The sequence below is a fragment of the Aquarana catesbeiana genome, linkage group LG06 (assembly GCF_042186555.1).
Source record: "Aquarana catesbeiana isolate 2022-GZ linkage group LG06, ASM4218655v1, whole genome shotgun sequence".
NCBI classification, from domain to species: domain Eukaryota; kingdom Metazoa; phylum Chordata; class Amphibia; order Anura; family Ranidae; genus Aquarana; species Aquarana catesbeiana.
Genome location: NC_133329.1, coordinates 227,165,977 through 227,182,523, shown reverse-complemented (window position 1 = coordinate 227,182,523; position 16,547 = coordinate 227,165,977).

Below are 16,547 nucleotides of genomic sequence, written 5' to 3'. Positions count from 1 at the left end.
TGCCAGTGGTGTTATGGATCACATCCGAACGCTGTGACACTGCCTGCGCACACATGACGCCATGCGTGTGTGCGTGATGTTGTGGCGTTACGCTATTGCGGCGGAAGTGATGGCTGTGCTGGGACATCTGTCTTCCTGAATGCCGGGGGAGCCACACATGGAGTGTCGCCCAGCACAGTCCCTGCTGGAGGAGGGGAGGTGGGGGTGGCTCGCATGTACCTGTAGCTCGATTAGGTAACCAACCAGTGGCCAGCCTTCCACATTCAATGATGAATCACTGGGGGGTTCCTCAGCCGATCCCTACTGTTCCATCAGGATGGCTAAACTAACTAACAGTCTGGAGACAGGTACTCTTATACCTCAACGAGTCGGACCCAACAGTCCCCTCCACATCATTTTATTACACATCCTCGGTAATCATACTATTTTGGACATTTTAGATTTGATCCCATCTGCTTATAATATCTATCCTACCATTGTGGAACTCCAACATTGTGATTTTTTTTCCCTTTGCTGGCCTACTTCTCTTCTTCTTTTGATTACATAAACATAATATTCAATTTTTATGCTTGTTGGCGTTCTTTCCTTTCCCCATTCTTCCTTCCCTTCCTCCACCCATCCCTTTTTCCTCCTTCCTGCCACTGTTTCCTGCCCCCCTCTTTTTTTTCCCCCTCCTTTCCGTCACTCCCCCATATCCCTCACGTGTCTGGGTCCTTTCTTTCCTTCCCCTTTCTATTCCCCCTATTTATTTCTTTTTCCATGATTCTATACTCTTATTTTTCTTCCATTTTATCATGCTATTCTCTCCATTTCAATCCCACAATACAATATACTTACCACCATCCATTTACTTCTCAGTTTTTGACATACTGATATTTATGTCTATTCACAGTTACTGCTTTAATTTTTACCTTCATAGGAATATTTGAATATCTACATGCTGCTGGCCTTAGAAATACAGATAACAGTTAAAAATGTAAAAACAGACTTATTACTTCCAACATTTAACGATTGGAATGACACATATATTTCTATCCATGCTAAACAAAATGCACTGATAGCTCTGTTACTCTATGCTTCGACTGCAGGTGCTGCTCGCTCGCCCTCACGCCCCTCCCTGGCTTTGGGATTTTATCCACTTTTGTAACTCCTCGTAAGACACACATGAGCGGTTGGCTCCATTCGTTGGTGTGCCGGCCGGGGACCCCTGCTGGGACTGAGTGGGGGAGACTTTGGAGAATTTTAGGCTCAGGAGAATTCTATTAACATGATGTGATTGGTAACTATACCGATAAATGTATACCTATTATATTTTATTTTATTTTATGGTTATATACATGAATCTGAATAAATGCAAATTTCTCTACAGCGCCCAAATCCTCTGAAGAAGACCCGGTGGAGTTGAAAAGCGTCAGGAATTAATATCCTATTTTAGCGCTTGAAAATTGTATATTATTGTGCCTAGTTTCACTTGTGTTATCTCCTGTGCCACAGCTCCTATTTATACTATCATTGTCACCCTTTGAGATTATGCTATTAATAAAGTCCATTCATTTTTAAACCACATGTTATCATCTTTTTATGCTTCTGCTTCCTGTGCTGATTAGTCCTCGTAACCAGCTGTGCTCTGCAGGCATTCAGGGGGCTACGCAAGCACGCAGGCAAAAAGATGCCATGTGGTGCTTGAGCTGGTGTGCTTGGGGGACAGGAGCCGCACTGGGGCAGAGATTCTGTCAGTTCTGCAGGGGCAGGTTCAGAGGTGGTTGACGCCACGCCAGCTTAAGCCAGGAATGGTGGTTTGCGACAATGACACCAACCTCCTCTCCGCCCTCCGACAGGGACAACTAACCCATGTGCCCTGTTTGGCTCACATCCTTAACTTGGTGGTGCAGCAGTTCTTTGGCAGGTACCCGGGCTTACAGGATGTCCTGAGGCAGGCCAGGAAAGTCTGTTTGCATTTCTGCCGGTCATATAGTGCCAGTGCTCAGCTGGCTGACTTCCAAAAGGAATTTAACCTGCCCAAGAACCGCCTCATCTGTGACATGCCCACCAGGTGGAACTCAACTTTGGCCATGCTGCAGCAGCTGCACACGCAGCAGAGGGTTATCAATGAGTGTCTATGTGACTATGGCACCAGGACAGGGTCAGGGGAGCTTGTTTTTTTCCCCACACCAGTGGGCCATGATCAGGGATGCATGCACTGTCCTGTCACCATTTGAGGAGGCCACGAGGATGGTGAGCAGTGACAGTGCATGCTTCGGAGACACTGTCCCTCTTGTTCACCTGTTGGAGCACACGCTGCGTGGAATAATGGACAGGGCACTTGAGGCAGAACAGAGGCAGGAAGAGAAGGACTTCCTTAGCTCTCAAGGCCCCCTTTATCCAGACAGTGTTCCTGCGTGCCCGCCGATCACACAGGAAGAGGACGAGGAGGAGGAGGAGGATTGTGTCAGTATGGAGGTGGGGCCTAGCACTCAGCATCAGCAGCAGTCTTCAAGGGATCATTTACAGTCCAAAGAAACCCATGGACTTGTAGACAATTTTTTAGTACGCAGCCCCAAGGTATGATTGGTTCCAGCAACCATCGCCAGCGCCTGATTCATATGGTGCAGGAATACCTAGGGGCAAGATCACACTTGGACACCTTTCCCACCAAAAATCCTCTGGGTTACTGGGTCTTGAGGATGGATTACTGGCCAGAGCTTGCACAGTATGCAATTGAGCTATTGGCCTGTCCTGCATCCAGCGTTCTTTCGGAATGCACATTCAGTGCTGCTGGAGTCTTTGTAACCGATCACAGGGTGCGCCTGTCCACCGAATCGGTCAATCGGCTGACCTTCATAAAAATAAATCAGTCTTTGATCACCACCGGCTACCAAGCACCTGATGCTGATGTAACCGAATAATGTTTTTTTTAATGTAAGATCCCTTCAAGACTGCCTATGCTGATGCTGAGTGACTATCCTGTTATGCTGAGTGACTATCCTCTTCCTCCTCAATGTTCATGCTGATAGCTTGTAAGAACATTTTTGGTTCTGGGCACCGCAACCAGTGGCTAAGGCCCAATTTTTCTGCCCCTGTTTAACAGGGGCGTGTAATTACAATTTTTGCTGCAATACAGGGTTCATTCCTGTGCTCCAACTAGAGTATCTGTGAGGGGTTGCAGTGTTGTGGCACCAGCACCAGTGCCCAATTTTTCAGCCCCTGTCTAACAGGGCCATGTAATTACTATTCTTGATCTAATATTTCACAGCATGTTTCACAGCAGGGCCCGTTCCTCTGCCCACCAAGAGTAACTGTGAGGGCTTACAGTGTTGTGGCAACGCCAACACCTAAGGCCCAAATTTCTGCAGAGTATATAGGGCAGGCCCCTACTTTCAAACATTCAACTTACAAAGACTCCTACTTGCAAATGGAAGGAGACAACAGGAAGTGAGAGGAAATCTACCCCTAGGAAGGGAAATTCTCTCCTTTAAGAGTCCCTTGTTTCACTAAAACCCCCAAATTTTCAAAATCCAATTGTCATTGAGACAGAAAGTGAGGTGAAATCTTCTGAACAGGTGCACAGACAGCAAAACAAATGTTACAGGGGTGATAACCTTTCCCTATGTTTTCCAAAAAGCTTAAAAATTGATTTTTTGGCTGGAGCTACACGTAAAGAATGTACAAGAACAAACCTACAGTCCCAGTCTTGTTTGCACTGCCTGTATACTGCTGTTCAGAGTATATAGGGCCTGGGGGCCCCACGCCTTTTCTTTTTTTTATTTTGGTGCGGAGTTCCCCTTAATATCCATACAAGACCCAAAGGGGCTGGTAATGGGCTTGGGGAGGGGGGTTATCAATTATTTTCATCCATATTGCTGGGACCAGACATGACATTAAAGCTGCAAGCAGTTTTTAATGACTTTTTTTACCTTTGGAAATGTCTTTTTGAGCAGGGACTGTTCTAAACATGGGAAACATGCACCGCTTTACAGGCATACTATAGACACCCCCCAGGCACGATATTTATAGGAATATTTCACTTTTATTTTTTCACTTTAAGAATCATTAAAATCACTGCTCCCGAAAAAAAACAAACTTTTTTTTGCATTGATACATGTCCCCTGGGGAAGGACCCGGGCCCCTAAACCCTTTTTAGGACAATAACTTGCATATTAGCCTTTAAAATTTGCACTTTTGATTTCTCACATTTGAGTCCCATAGACTTTAATGGGGTTGGAAAGTTTGGCGCGAACGTTCAGTCCGTTCGAATGTTCTGACCCGAGGGGTGTTCGGCTCATCCCTAATGATGAGGAACACCTTAGCCTTTTAAGTGTTACATTTGGTTATTGTCCATGTGCTTGGTAGTCATCTCAGGGCTGCTAAAACTAGCAGCCCTGAGACCAGTTTGAAGCTGTGGAGCTTGGTGTAAGTGGAGCTGGATTAAGTGGGAGTTAAAAACAAGTGTTAGAGTATACAAGTCTTGCTGTCTGTTGGTGTGTGTTGTTGTCTGTTGGTGTGTGTTGCTGTCTGTTGGTGTTTGCTGGGTTGCATTTTGGGGACTTTTCCTTTTAGTTTTTAATTTGCCTTTTGCTGTCACTTTTTAAATAGCTTTTTTTTTTTTTTTTTTTTTTTTTCTTGTTTCATCAGTCTATCAATTAAGGGGTGTGGTTAATTGCTCACAGGTGCCTATTTAACTTGTTGTAGGACTCAGTCTGAGCGTGCTCAGTTTGAAGCTGTGGAGCTTGGTGTAAGTGGAGCTGGATTAAGTGGGAGTTAAAAACAAGTGTTAGACTATACAAGTCTTGCTGTCTGTTGGTGTGTGTTGGTGTTTGCTGGGTTGCATTTTGGGGACTTTTCCTTTTAGTTTTTAATTTGCCTTTTGCTGTCACTTTTTAAATAGCTTTTTTTTTTTCTTGTTTCATCAGTCTATCAATTAAGGGGTGTGGTTAATTGCTCACAGGTGCCTATTTAACTTGTTGTAGGACTCAGTCTGAGCGTGCTCAGTTTGAAGCTGTGGAGCTTGGTGTAAGTGGAGCTGGATTAAGTGGGAGTTAAAAACAAGTGTTAAAGTATACAAGTCTTGCTGTCTGTTGGTGTGTGTTGCTGTCTGTTGGTGTGTGTTGCTGTCTGTTGGTGTGTGTTGCTGTCTGTTGGTGTTTGCTGGGTTGCATTTTGGGGACTTTTCCTTTTAGTTTTTAATTTGCCTTTTGCTGTCACTTTTTAAATAGCTTTTTTTTTTTTTTCTTGTTTCATCAGTCTATCAATTAAGGGGTGTGGTTAATTGCTCACAGGTGCCTATTTAACTTGTTGTAGGACTCAGTCTGAGCGTGCTCAGTTTGAAGCTGTGGAGCTTGGTGTAAGTGGAGCTGGATTAAGTGGGAGTTAAAAACAAGTGTTAGAGTATACAAGTCTTGCTGTCTGTTGGTGTGTGTTGCTGTCTGTTGGTGTGTGTTGCTGTCTGTTGGTGTTTGCTGGGTTGCATTTTGGGGACTTTTCCTTTTAGTTTTTAATTTGCCTTTTGCTGTCACTTTTTAAATAGCTTCTTTTTTTTTTTTTTTTTCTTGTTTCATCAGTCTATCAATTAAGGGGTGTGGTTAATTGCTCACAGGTGCCTATTTAACTTGTTGTAGGACTCAGTCTGAGCATGCTCAGTTTGAAGCTGTGGAGCTTGGTGTAAGTGGAGCTGGATTAAGTGGGAGTTAAAAACAAGTGTTAGAGTATACAAGTCTTGCTGTCTGTTGGTGTGTGTTGCTGTCTGTTGGTGTGTGTTGCTGTCTGTTGGTGTTTGCTGGGTTGCATTTTGGGGACTTTTCCTTTTAGTTTTTAATTTGCCTTTTGCTGTCACTTTTTAAATAGCTTTTTTTTTTTTTCTTGTTTCATCAGTCTATCAATTAAGGGGTGTGGTTAATTGCTCACAGGTGCCTATTTAACTTGTTGTAGGACTCAGTCTGAGCGTGCTCAGTTTGAAGCTGTGGAGCTTGGTGTAAGTGGAGCTGGATTAAGTGGGAGTTAAAAACAAGTGTTAGAGTATACAAGTCTTGCTGTCTGTTGGTGTGTGTTGCTGTCTGTTTTTGTGTGTTGCTGTCTGTTGGTGTGTGTTGCTGTCTGTTGGTGTGTGTTGCTGTCTGTTGGTGTTTGCTGGGTTGCATTTTGGGGACTTTTCCTTTTAGTTTTTAATTTGCCTTTTGCTGTCACTTTTTAAATAGCTTTTTTTTTTTTTTTTTTTCTTGTTTCATCAGTCTATCAATTAAGGGGTGTGGTTAATTGCTCACAGGTGCCTATTTAACTTGTTGTAGGACTCAGTCTGAGCGTGCTCAGTTTGAAGCTGTGGAGCTTGGTGTAAGTGGAGCTGGATTAAGTGGGAGTTAAAAACAAGTGTTAGAGTATACAAGTCTTTCTGTCAGTTGGTGTGTGTTGCTGTCTGTTGGTGTGTGTTGCTGTCTGTTGGTGTGTGTTGCTGTCTGTTGGTGTTTGCTGGGTTGCATTTTGGGGACTTTTCCTTTTAGTTTTTAATTTGCCTTTTGCTGTCACTTTTTAAATAGGTTTTTTTTTTTTTTTTTTTCTTGTTTCATCAGTCTATCAATTAAGGGGTGTGGTTAATTGCTCACAGGTGCCTATTTAACTTGTTGTAGGACTCAGTCTGAGCGTGCTCAGTTTGAAGCTGTGGAGCTTGGTGTAAGTGGAGCTGGATTAAGTGGGAGTTAAAAACAAGTGTTAAAGTATACAAGTCTTGCTGTCTGTTGGTGTGTGTTGCTGTCTGTTGGTGTGTGTTGCTGTCTGTTGGTGTGTGTTGCTGTCTGTTGGTGTTTGCTGGGTTGCATTTTGGGGACTTTTCCTTTTAGTTTTTAATTTGCCTTTTGCTGTCACTTTTTAAATAGGTTTTTTTTTTTTTTTTTTTCTTGTTTCATCAGTCTATCAATTAAGGGGTGTGGTTAATTGCTCACAGGTGCCTATTTAACTTGTTGTAGGACTCAGTCTGAGCGTGCTCAGTTTGAAGCTGTGGAGCTTGGTGTAAGTGGAGCTGGATTAAGTGGGAGTTAAAAACAAGTGTTAGAGTATACAAGTCTTGCTGTCTGTTGGTGTGTGTTGCTGTCTGTTGGTGTGTGTTGCTGTCTGTTGGTGTTTGCTGGGTTGCATTTTGGGGACTTTTCCTTTTAGTTTTTAATTTGCCTTTTGCTGTCACTTTTTAAATAGCTTCTTTTTTTTTTTTTTTTTCTTGTTTCATCAGTCTATCAATTAAGGGGTGTGGTTAATTGCTCACAGGTGCCTATTTAACTTGTTGTAGGACTCAGACTGAGCATGCTCAGTTTGAAGCTGTGGAGCTTGGTGTAAGTGGAGCTGGATTAAGTGGGAGTTAAAAACAAGTGTTAGAGTATACAAGTCTTGCTGTCTGTTGGTGTGTGTTGCTGTCTGTTGGTGTGTGTTGCTGTCTGTTGGTGTTTGCTGGGTTGCATTTTGGGGACTTTTCCTTTTAGTTTTTAATTTGCCTTTTGCTGTCACTTTTTAAATAGCTTTTTTTTTTTTTTTTTTTCTTGTTTCATCAGTCTATCAATTAAGGGGTGTGGTTAATTGCTCACAGGTGCCTATTTAACTTGTTGTAGGACTCAGTCTGAGCGTGCTCAGTTTGAAGCTGTGGAGCTTGGTGTAAGTGGAGCTGGATTAAGTGGGAGTTAAAAACAAGTGTTAGAGTATACAAGTCTTGCTGTCTGTTGGTGTGTGTTGCTGTCTGTTTTTGTGTGTTGCTGTCTGTTGGTGTGTGTTGCTGTCTGTTGGTGTGTGTTGCTGTCTGTTGGTGTTTGCTGGGTTGCATTTTGGGGACTTTTTCTTTTAGTTTTTAATTTGCCTTTTGCTGTCACTTTTTAAATAGCTTTTTTTTTTTTTTTTTTTTCTTGTTTCATCAGTCTATCAATTAAGGGGTGTGGTTAATTGCTCACAGGTGCCTATTTAACTTGTTGTAGGACTCAGTCTGAGCGTGCTCAGTTTGAAGCTGTGGAGCTTGGTGTAAGTGGAGCTGGATTAAGTGGGAGTTAAAAACAAGTGTTAGAGTATACAAGTCTTTCTGTCAGTTGGTGTGTGTTGCTGTCTGTTGGTGTGTGTTGCTGTCTGTTGGTGTGTGTTGCTGTCTGTTGGTGTTTGCTGGGTTGCATTTTGGGGACTTTTCCTTTTAGTTTTTAATTTGCCTTTTGCTGTCACTTTTTAAATAGGTTTTTTTTTTTTTTTTTTTCTTGTTTCATCAGTCTATCAATTAAGGGGTGTGGTTAATTGCTCACAGGTGCCTATTTAACTTGTTGTAGGACTCAGTCTGAGCGTGCTCAGTTTGAAGCTGTGGAGCTTGGTGTAAGTGGAGCTGGATTAAGTGGGAGTTAAAAACAAGTGTTAGAGTATACAAGTCTTGCTGTCTGTTGGTGTGTGTTGCTGTCTGTTGGTGTGTGTTGCTGTCTGTTGGTGTGTGTTGCTGTCTGTTGGTGTTTGCTGGGTTGCATTTTGGGGACTTTTCCTTTTAGTTTTTAATTTGCCTTTTGCTGTCACTTTTTAAATAGCTTTTTTTTTTTTTTTTTTTCTTGTTTCATCAGTCTATCAATTAAGGGGTGTGGTTAATTGCTCACAGGTGCCTATTTAACTTGTTGTAGGACTCAGTCTGAGCGTGCTCAGTTTGAAGCTGTGGAGCTTGGTGTAAGTGGAGCTGGATTAAGTGGGAGTTAAAAACAAGTGTTAGAGTATACAAGTCTTGCTGTCTGTTGGTGTGTGTTGCTGTCTGTTGGTGTGTGTTGCTGTCTGTTGGTGTTTGCTGGGTTGCATTTTGGGGACTTTTCCTTTTAGTTTTTAATTTGCCTTTTGCTGTCACTTTTTAAATAGCTTTTTTTTTTTTTTTTTTTTTCTTGTTTCATCAGTCTATCAATTAAGGGGTGTGGTTAATTGCTCACAGGTGCCTATTTAACTTGTTGTATTACTCAGTCTGAGCGTGCTCAGTTTGAAGCTGTGGAGCTTGGTGTAAGTGGAGCTGGATTAAGTGGGAGTTAAAAACAAGTGTTAGAGTATACAAGTCTTGCTGTCTGTTGGTGTGTGTTGCTGTCTGTTGGTGTGTGTTGCTGTCTGTTGGTGTGTGTTGCTGTCTGTTGGTGTTTGCTGGGTTGCATTTTGGGGACTTTTCCTTTTAGTTTTTAATTTGTCTTTTGCTTTCACTTTTTAAATAGCTTTTTTTTTTTTTTCTTGTTTCATCAGTCTATCAATTAAGGGGTGTGGTTAATTGCTCACAGGTGCCTATTTAACTTGTTGTAGGACTCAGTCTGAGCGTGCTCAGTTTGAAGCTGTGGAGCTTGGTGTAAGTGGAGCTGGATTAAGTGGGAGTTAAAAACAAGTGTTAGAGTATACAAGTCTTGCTGTCTGTTGGTGTGTGTTGCTGTCTGTTGGTGTGTGTTGCTGTCTGTTGGTGTTTGCTGGGTTGCATTTTGGGGACTTTTCCTTTTAGTTTTTAATTTGCCTTTTGCTGTCACTTTTTAAATAGCTTTTTTTTTTTTTTTTTTTTCTTGTTTCATCAGTCTATCAATTAAGGGGTGTGGTTAATTGCTCACAGGTGCCTATTTAACTTGTTGTAGGACTCAGTCTGAGCGTGCTCAGTTTGAAGCTGTGGAGCTTGGTGTAAGTGGAGCTGGATTAAGTGGGAGTTAAAAACAAGTGTTAGAGTATACAAGTCTTGCTGTCTGTTGGTGTGTGTTGCTGTCTGTTGGTGTGTGTTGCTGTCTGTTGGTGTTTGCTGGGTTGCATTTTGGGGACTTTTCCTTTTAGTTTTTAATTTGCCTTTTGCTGTCACTTTTTAAATAGCTTTTTTTTTTTTTTTTTTCTTGTTTCATCAGTCTATCAATTAAGGTGTGTGGTTAATTGCTCACATGTGCCTATTTAACTTGTTGTAGGACTCAGTCTGAGCGTGCTCAGTTTGAAGCTGTGGAGCTTGGTGTAAGTGGAGCTGGATTAAGTGGGAGTTAAAAACAAGAGTTAGAGTATACAAGTCTTGCTGTCTGTTGGTGTGTGTTGCTGTCTGTTGGTGTGTGTTGCTGTCTGTTGGTGTTTGCTGGGTTGCATTTTGGGGACTTTTCCTTTTAGTTTTTAATTTGCCTTTTGCTGTCACTTTTTAAATAGCTTTTTTTTTTTTTTTCTTGTTTCATCAGTCTATCAATTAAGGGGTGTGGTTAATTGCTCACAGGTGCCTATTTAACTTGTTGTAGGACTCAGTCTGAACGTGCTCAGTTTGAAGCTGTGGAGCTTGGTGTAATTGGAGCTGGATTAAGTGGGAGTTAAAAACAAGTGTTAGAGTATACAAGTCTTGCTGTCTGTTGGTGTGTGTTGCTGTCTGTTGGTGTGTGTTGCTGTCTGTTGGTGTTTGCTGGGTTGCATTTTGGGGACTTTTCCTTTTAGTTTTTAATTTGCCTTTTGCTGTCACTTTTTAAATAGCTTTTTTTTTTTTCTTATTTCATCAGTCTATCAATTAAGGGGTGTGGTTAATTGCTCACAGGTGCCTATTTAACTTGTTGTAGGACTCAGTCTGAGCGTGCTCAGTTTGAAGCTGTAGAGCTTGGTGTAAGTGGAGCTGGATTAAGTGGGAGTTAAAAACAAGTGTTAGAGTATACAAGTCTTGCTGTCTGTTGGTGTGTGCTGCTGTCTGTTGCTGTCTGTTGGTGTGTGTTGCTGTCTGTTGGTGTGTGTTGCTGTCTGTTGGTGTTTGCTGGGTTGCATTTTGGGCTCTTTTCCTTTTAGTTTTTAATTTGCCTTTTGCTGTCACTTTTTAAATAGCTTTTTTTTTTTTTTTTTTTCTTGTTTCATCAGTCTATCAATTAAGGGGTGTGGTTAATTGCTCACAGGTGCCTATTTAACTTGTTGTAGGACTCAGTCTGAGCGTGCTCAGTTTGAAGCTGTGGAGCTTGGTGTAAGTGGAGCTGGATTAAGTGGGAGTTAAAAACAAGTGTTAGAGTATACAAGTCTTGCTGTCTGTTGGTGTGTGTTGCTGTCTGTTGGTGTGTGTTGCTGTCTGTTGGTGTGTGTTGCTGTCTGTTGGTGTTTGCTGGGTTGCATTTTGGGGACTTTTCCTTTTAGTTTTTAATTTGCCTTTTGCTGTCACTTTTTAAATAGCTTTTTTTTTTTTTTCTTGTTTCATCAGTCTATCAATTAAGGGGTGTGGTTAATTGCTCACAGGTGCCTATTTAACTTGTTGTAGGACTCAGTCTGAGCGTGCTCAGTTTGAAGCTGTGGAGCTTGGTGTAAGTGGAGCTGGATTAAGTGGGAGTTAAAAACAAGTGTTAGAGTATACAAGTCTTGCTGTCTGTTGGTGTGTGTTGCTGTCTGTTGGTGTGTGTTGCTGTCTGTTGGTGTTTGCTGGGTTGCATTTTGGGGACTTTTCCTTTTAGTTTTTAATTTGCCTTTTGCCGTCACTTTTTAAATATCTTTTTTTTTTTCTTGTTTCATCAGTCTATCAATTAAGGGGTGTGGTTAATTGCTCACAGGTGCCTATTTAACTTGTTGTAGGACTCAGTCTGAGCGTGCTCAGTTTGAAGCTGTGGAGCTTGGTGTAAGTGGAGCTGGATTAAGTGGGAGTTAAAAACAAGTGTTAGAGTATACAAGTCTTGCTGTCTGTTGGTGTGTGTTGCTGTCTGTTGGTGTGTGTTGCTGTCTGTTGGTGTTTGCTGGGTTGCATTTTGGGGACTTTTCCTTTTAGTTTTTAATTTGCCTTTTGCTGTCACTTTTTAAATAGCTTTTTTTTTTTTTTTTTCTTGTTTCATCAGTCTATCAATTAAGGGGTGTGGTTAATTGCTCACAGGTGCCTATTTAACTTGTTGTAGGACTCAGTCTGAGCGTGCTCAGTTTGAAGCTGTGGAGCTTGGTGTAAGTGGAGCTGGATTAAGTGGGAGTTAAAAACAAGTGTTAGAGTATAGAAGTCTTGCTGTTTGTTGGTGTGTGTTGCTGTCTGTTGGTGTGTGTTGCTGTCTGTTGGTGTGTGTTGCTCTCTGTTGGTGTTTGCTGGGTTGCATTTTGGGGACTTTTCCTTTTAGTTTTTAATTTGCCTTTTGCTGTCACTTTTTAACCACTTGACGACCGCCTCACGCCGATGTACGTCGGCAAGGTGGCACGGACAGGCAAAATCACGTACATGTACGTGATTTGCCTTCCGCGGGTGGGGGGTCCGATCGGTCCCCCCCCCGGTGCCCGAGGCGGTCGCCATTTGTTCCCGAGCGATGAGAGGTGAGGGGGCGGCCATCCATTGTTGGCCACCCCCTCCCGATCGCTCCCGGCGAATGAAAATGCTTCCTTTCCCTCTGTAATGTAAACAGAGGGAAAGGAAGTGATGTCATCTCTCCTCGAGTCGGTCTTTTTGATCCGACGCAGAGGAGAGAAGACATCCAAGTAAGTGCACCAACACTACACTTACAGTAGAACACGCAGGCACACATTTCACCCCCCTGTCACCCCCCGATCACCCCCCGATCACCCCCCTGTACCCCCTGTCACTCTGTCACCAATAGCAGTTTTTTTTTTTTTTTTGCATTGGTGTCAGTTTGTGTCAGTTAGAAGTGTTAGGGCAGTTAGGTTAGCCCCCTTTAGGTCTAGGGTACCCCCCCTTAGGTCCAGGGTACCCCCCTAACCCCCCCTAATAAAAGTTAACCCCTTGATTACCCCCCGTCACCAGTGTCGCTAAGCGATCGTTTTTCTGATCGCTGTATTAGTGACACAGGTGACGCTAGTTAGGGAGGTAAGTATATAGGTTCGCTGTCAGTGTTTTATAGCGACAGGGACCCCCATATACTACCTGCTAAAGGTTTTAACCCCCTGATTGCCCCCTAGTTAACCCTTTCACCAGCGATCACCGTATAACTGTTACGGGTGACGCTGGTTAGCTAGTTTGTTTTTTGTAGTTTATTACAGTTTATTACAGTTTATTATAGTTTATTATAGTTTTAGGGCACCCGCCGTTTATTACCCTATAAAGGTTTAACCCCCTAATTGCCCGGCGGTGATAGAAGTTAAGTTTTTAGGATCAGATAAGGTCTGCGTCGCCCCAGGCAGCGTCAGGTTAGCGCCAGTACCGCTAAAACCCACGCACGCAGCATACACCTCCCTTAGTGCTATAGTATCTGAACGGATCGATATCTGATCCGATCAGATCTATACTCCCCAGCAGTTTAGGGTTCCCTGAAACGCAGTGTTAGCGGGATCAGCCCAGATACCTGCTAGCACCTGCGTTTTGCTCCTCGGCCCAGCCCTGCCCAGCCCACCCAAGTGCAGTATCGATCGATAACTGACACTTACAAAACACTAAGCACACATAACTGCAGCGTTCGCAGAGTCAGGCCTGATCCCTGCCATCGCTAACAGTTTTTTGGTAGCGTTTTTATACAGTCGCCAACAGTCAGGAGCTTTTTTGCCTGTGAGTCTCACTAGTGTACCCCTAAATTTAGAGGCCAAAATGGCAAATCGAAGGTACACTAGTGAAGAGGCCTACACGTTTCTGAGTATGACAGATAGTGAAGAGGAAGTCACTCATCTGTCAAGTTCAGGCTCAGAATACGAACCTGTAGAGGACAGCGGCTCCATGACAGATAGCTCTGACGACAGAGTTGTGGTCCCTGCTAGAGTCAGGCGTACCAGACCCCATTCTTCTTCTTCTGTCCTTGAAGTGCAAGAACCGCAGGGCTCTCGTATGGAGCAGAGAAGTACTAGCGCCGCTATTCCTTCTGGTGAACTGGCAAGCACCAGCGGCCTAGTACACCCTGGTCGTACATCCAGCACTGCAGTATCACGTGGTGACGTGGCGAGTCCCATAAGTGCAGTTCAAGCTGGCGAGGTGGCAAGCACTAGTAGTGTCCCGCTGCCACCAAGAAGACAAAGACAGGCCCGTCGTGCCCATAGTGCCCTTCCTGCTGCATTGGCCAATCCGAATTGGGAACCTTCCACTTCTGCAGCACCCGTACTTCCCCCTTTCACTGGCCAACCCGGAATTCAGGTGGAAACAGTTGACTTTACGCCACTGGATTTTTATTCACTGTTTTTCACCGAAGATCTCTATAGATCTATTGTGGACCAAAGCAATTTATACGCTGGTCAACACATCGCCGCTAATCCCCAGTCCTCCCTTGCCAGAGATTGGAGACCAATTACGGTCTCCGAATTTAAGACCTTTCTGGGCCTTTCCCTCCTCATGGGGTTGAATAAAAAGAGTAAGTTGCGGTCATATTGGTCCACTGACCCAATTTACCATTCACCCTTGTTCTCTGCTTCCATGGCCAGGGCACGATACGAGCAGATTTTGCGGTTCATGCACTTCAACGACAATGAACTCTGTCGTCCTCGTGGAGACCCTGCATACGATCGGCTCTACAAAATTCGGCCCCTCGTAAACCACTTCAACCAACGTTTTGCAGACTTGTTTACCCCCCATCAAGTTGTCTGCGTTGATGAGTCCCTGATTAAGTTTTCTGGCCGCTTGTCATTCAAACAGTACCTTCCCAGCAAGTGTGCCAGATACGGGGTCAAGATGTATAAGCTCTGTGACAGGGCCACAGGCTATACATGTAGATTTATGGTTTACGAGGGCAAAGATAGTCACGTAGAGCCGACAAACTGCCCTGACTACATAGGAAGCGCTGGCAAGATAGTGTGGGACTTGGTGTCACCCTTATTCGGAAAGGGGTACCACTTGTACGTGGACAATTATTATACGAGCGTGCCACTTTTTAGTCACTTGTTTGATCAGCAGATTGGAGCATGTGGCACCGTGCGACCTAATCGCCGGGGCTTTCCCCAGCGGCTTGTAGATTCCCGTCTTAGGCTGGGGGAGAGAGCCTGCTTGAAGTGTAATAATTTGCTCGCTATGAAGTGGAGGGATAAGAAGAATGTTTTCGTTCTCACCTCCCTTCATGCAGACACGACGACCCAAATTTCTACGGCGACTGGTGTTGTGGAGAAACCCCTCTGTGTCCACGAATACAACCTTAATATGGGAGGGGTGGACCTCAACGACCAGTTGTTGGCGCCGTACTTAGTTGCCCGTAAGGCCAGACGCTGGTACAAAAAAGTGTCTGTATACTTATTTCAATTGGCTTTGCTGAATGCTCATGTGCTATACAGAGCTTCAGGACAGACTGGATCCTTCCTTAAATTCCAGGAAGAGATCGTCAGAGCCCTTCTGTTTCCAGACGGTGCTCTACCTCACCTTCCCCAACCAAATGCAGTAAGCCGGCTGCATGAGCGGCATTTTCTTTATGCCATCCCGAGTACCCCTACCCAACGAGCCCCCCAAAAAAGATGTTGTGTCTGTAGCAAGCGCGGATTTAGGCGTGACACCCGGTCTTATTGTCCCTCCTGTCCTGGCAATCCTGGTCTTTGCATGGGTGAATGCTTTGAACGCTACCATACATTAGTTGAGTATTAGCGTAGGGTTCAGCACTGCACAGACTAGGCACACTAACACAGGGTCTCCCAAGATGCCATTGCATTTTGAGAGACCCAAACCTGGAACAAGTTACAAAAGTTAAAAGTTACTAAAAAAAAGTGTAAAAAAAAAATTAAAAAAAATTAAAAAAAATAAAAACAAAAAAAAATATAAAACAAAAAAAACAAAAATAGTTGTTGTTTTATTGTTCTCTCTCTCTCTATTCTCTCTCTATTGTTCTTCTCTTTTTTACTCTATTCTATTCTGCAATGTTTTATTGTTATTATGTTTTACCATGTTTCCTTTTCAGATTTTTCATACTTTACCGTTTACTTTGTTTTGTTGGTAACCATTTTATTGTTTTCAGGTACACCATTCAGTTGCAGCGCGGATTTATTTATCTTGACAGCAACAGCGTTTGCTCCCACGATATCTAAAGCCGTGACTCCAGCGCTGTCGGAGGTGATTTCACCACCACAGTTACATACTTCAGCATATATGCCGAAGCGTGGGGGCAGCAGTGGGTGGAGGAGCAATTTGCTCCTGCCTTTTGCGGGAGGATGCCCCCATGCTTCGGCATATATATATATTTTAGGCACAGGTTGCGTTAAATGTTTTATTTTTTACTATGGTTTTTTTTTGTATTTGCTTTGCAGGTATGGTAAGTCTTACTGTTATACTGTAATGTTACTTTGTTTTATTGTTAACCATCATTTGCTTAGCAGGTACGCCATTCAGTTGCAGCGCGGATTTATTTATCTTGACAGCAACAGCGTTTGCTCCCACGATATATAAAGCCGTGACTCCAGCGCTGTCGGAGGTGATTTCACCACCACAGTTACATACTTCAGCATATATGCCGAAGCGTGGGGGCAGCAGTGGGTGGAGGAGCAATTTGCTCCTGCCTTTTGCGGGAGGATGCCCCCATGCTTCGGCATATATAAATGGTGCATGTATGCCCATCATTAGAAGTGGGTGGATGAAGGGAGGTATTCTAATGGTGGGCATACCCACCGATCAATATCTTTTTTTCGTTCAGCCCACAGGCTGCATGAAAAAAAAGTTTACAATATATGCCTAACAAGGACCAGCAACGTACTGGTATGTTGCTGGACTTTGAGTGGTTATACCAGAATGATGCCTG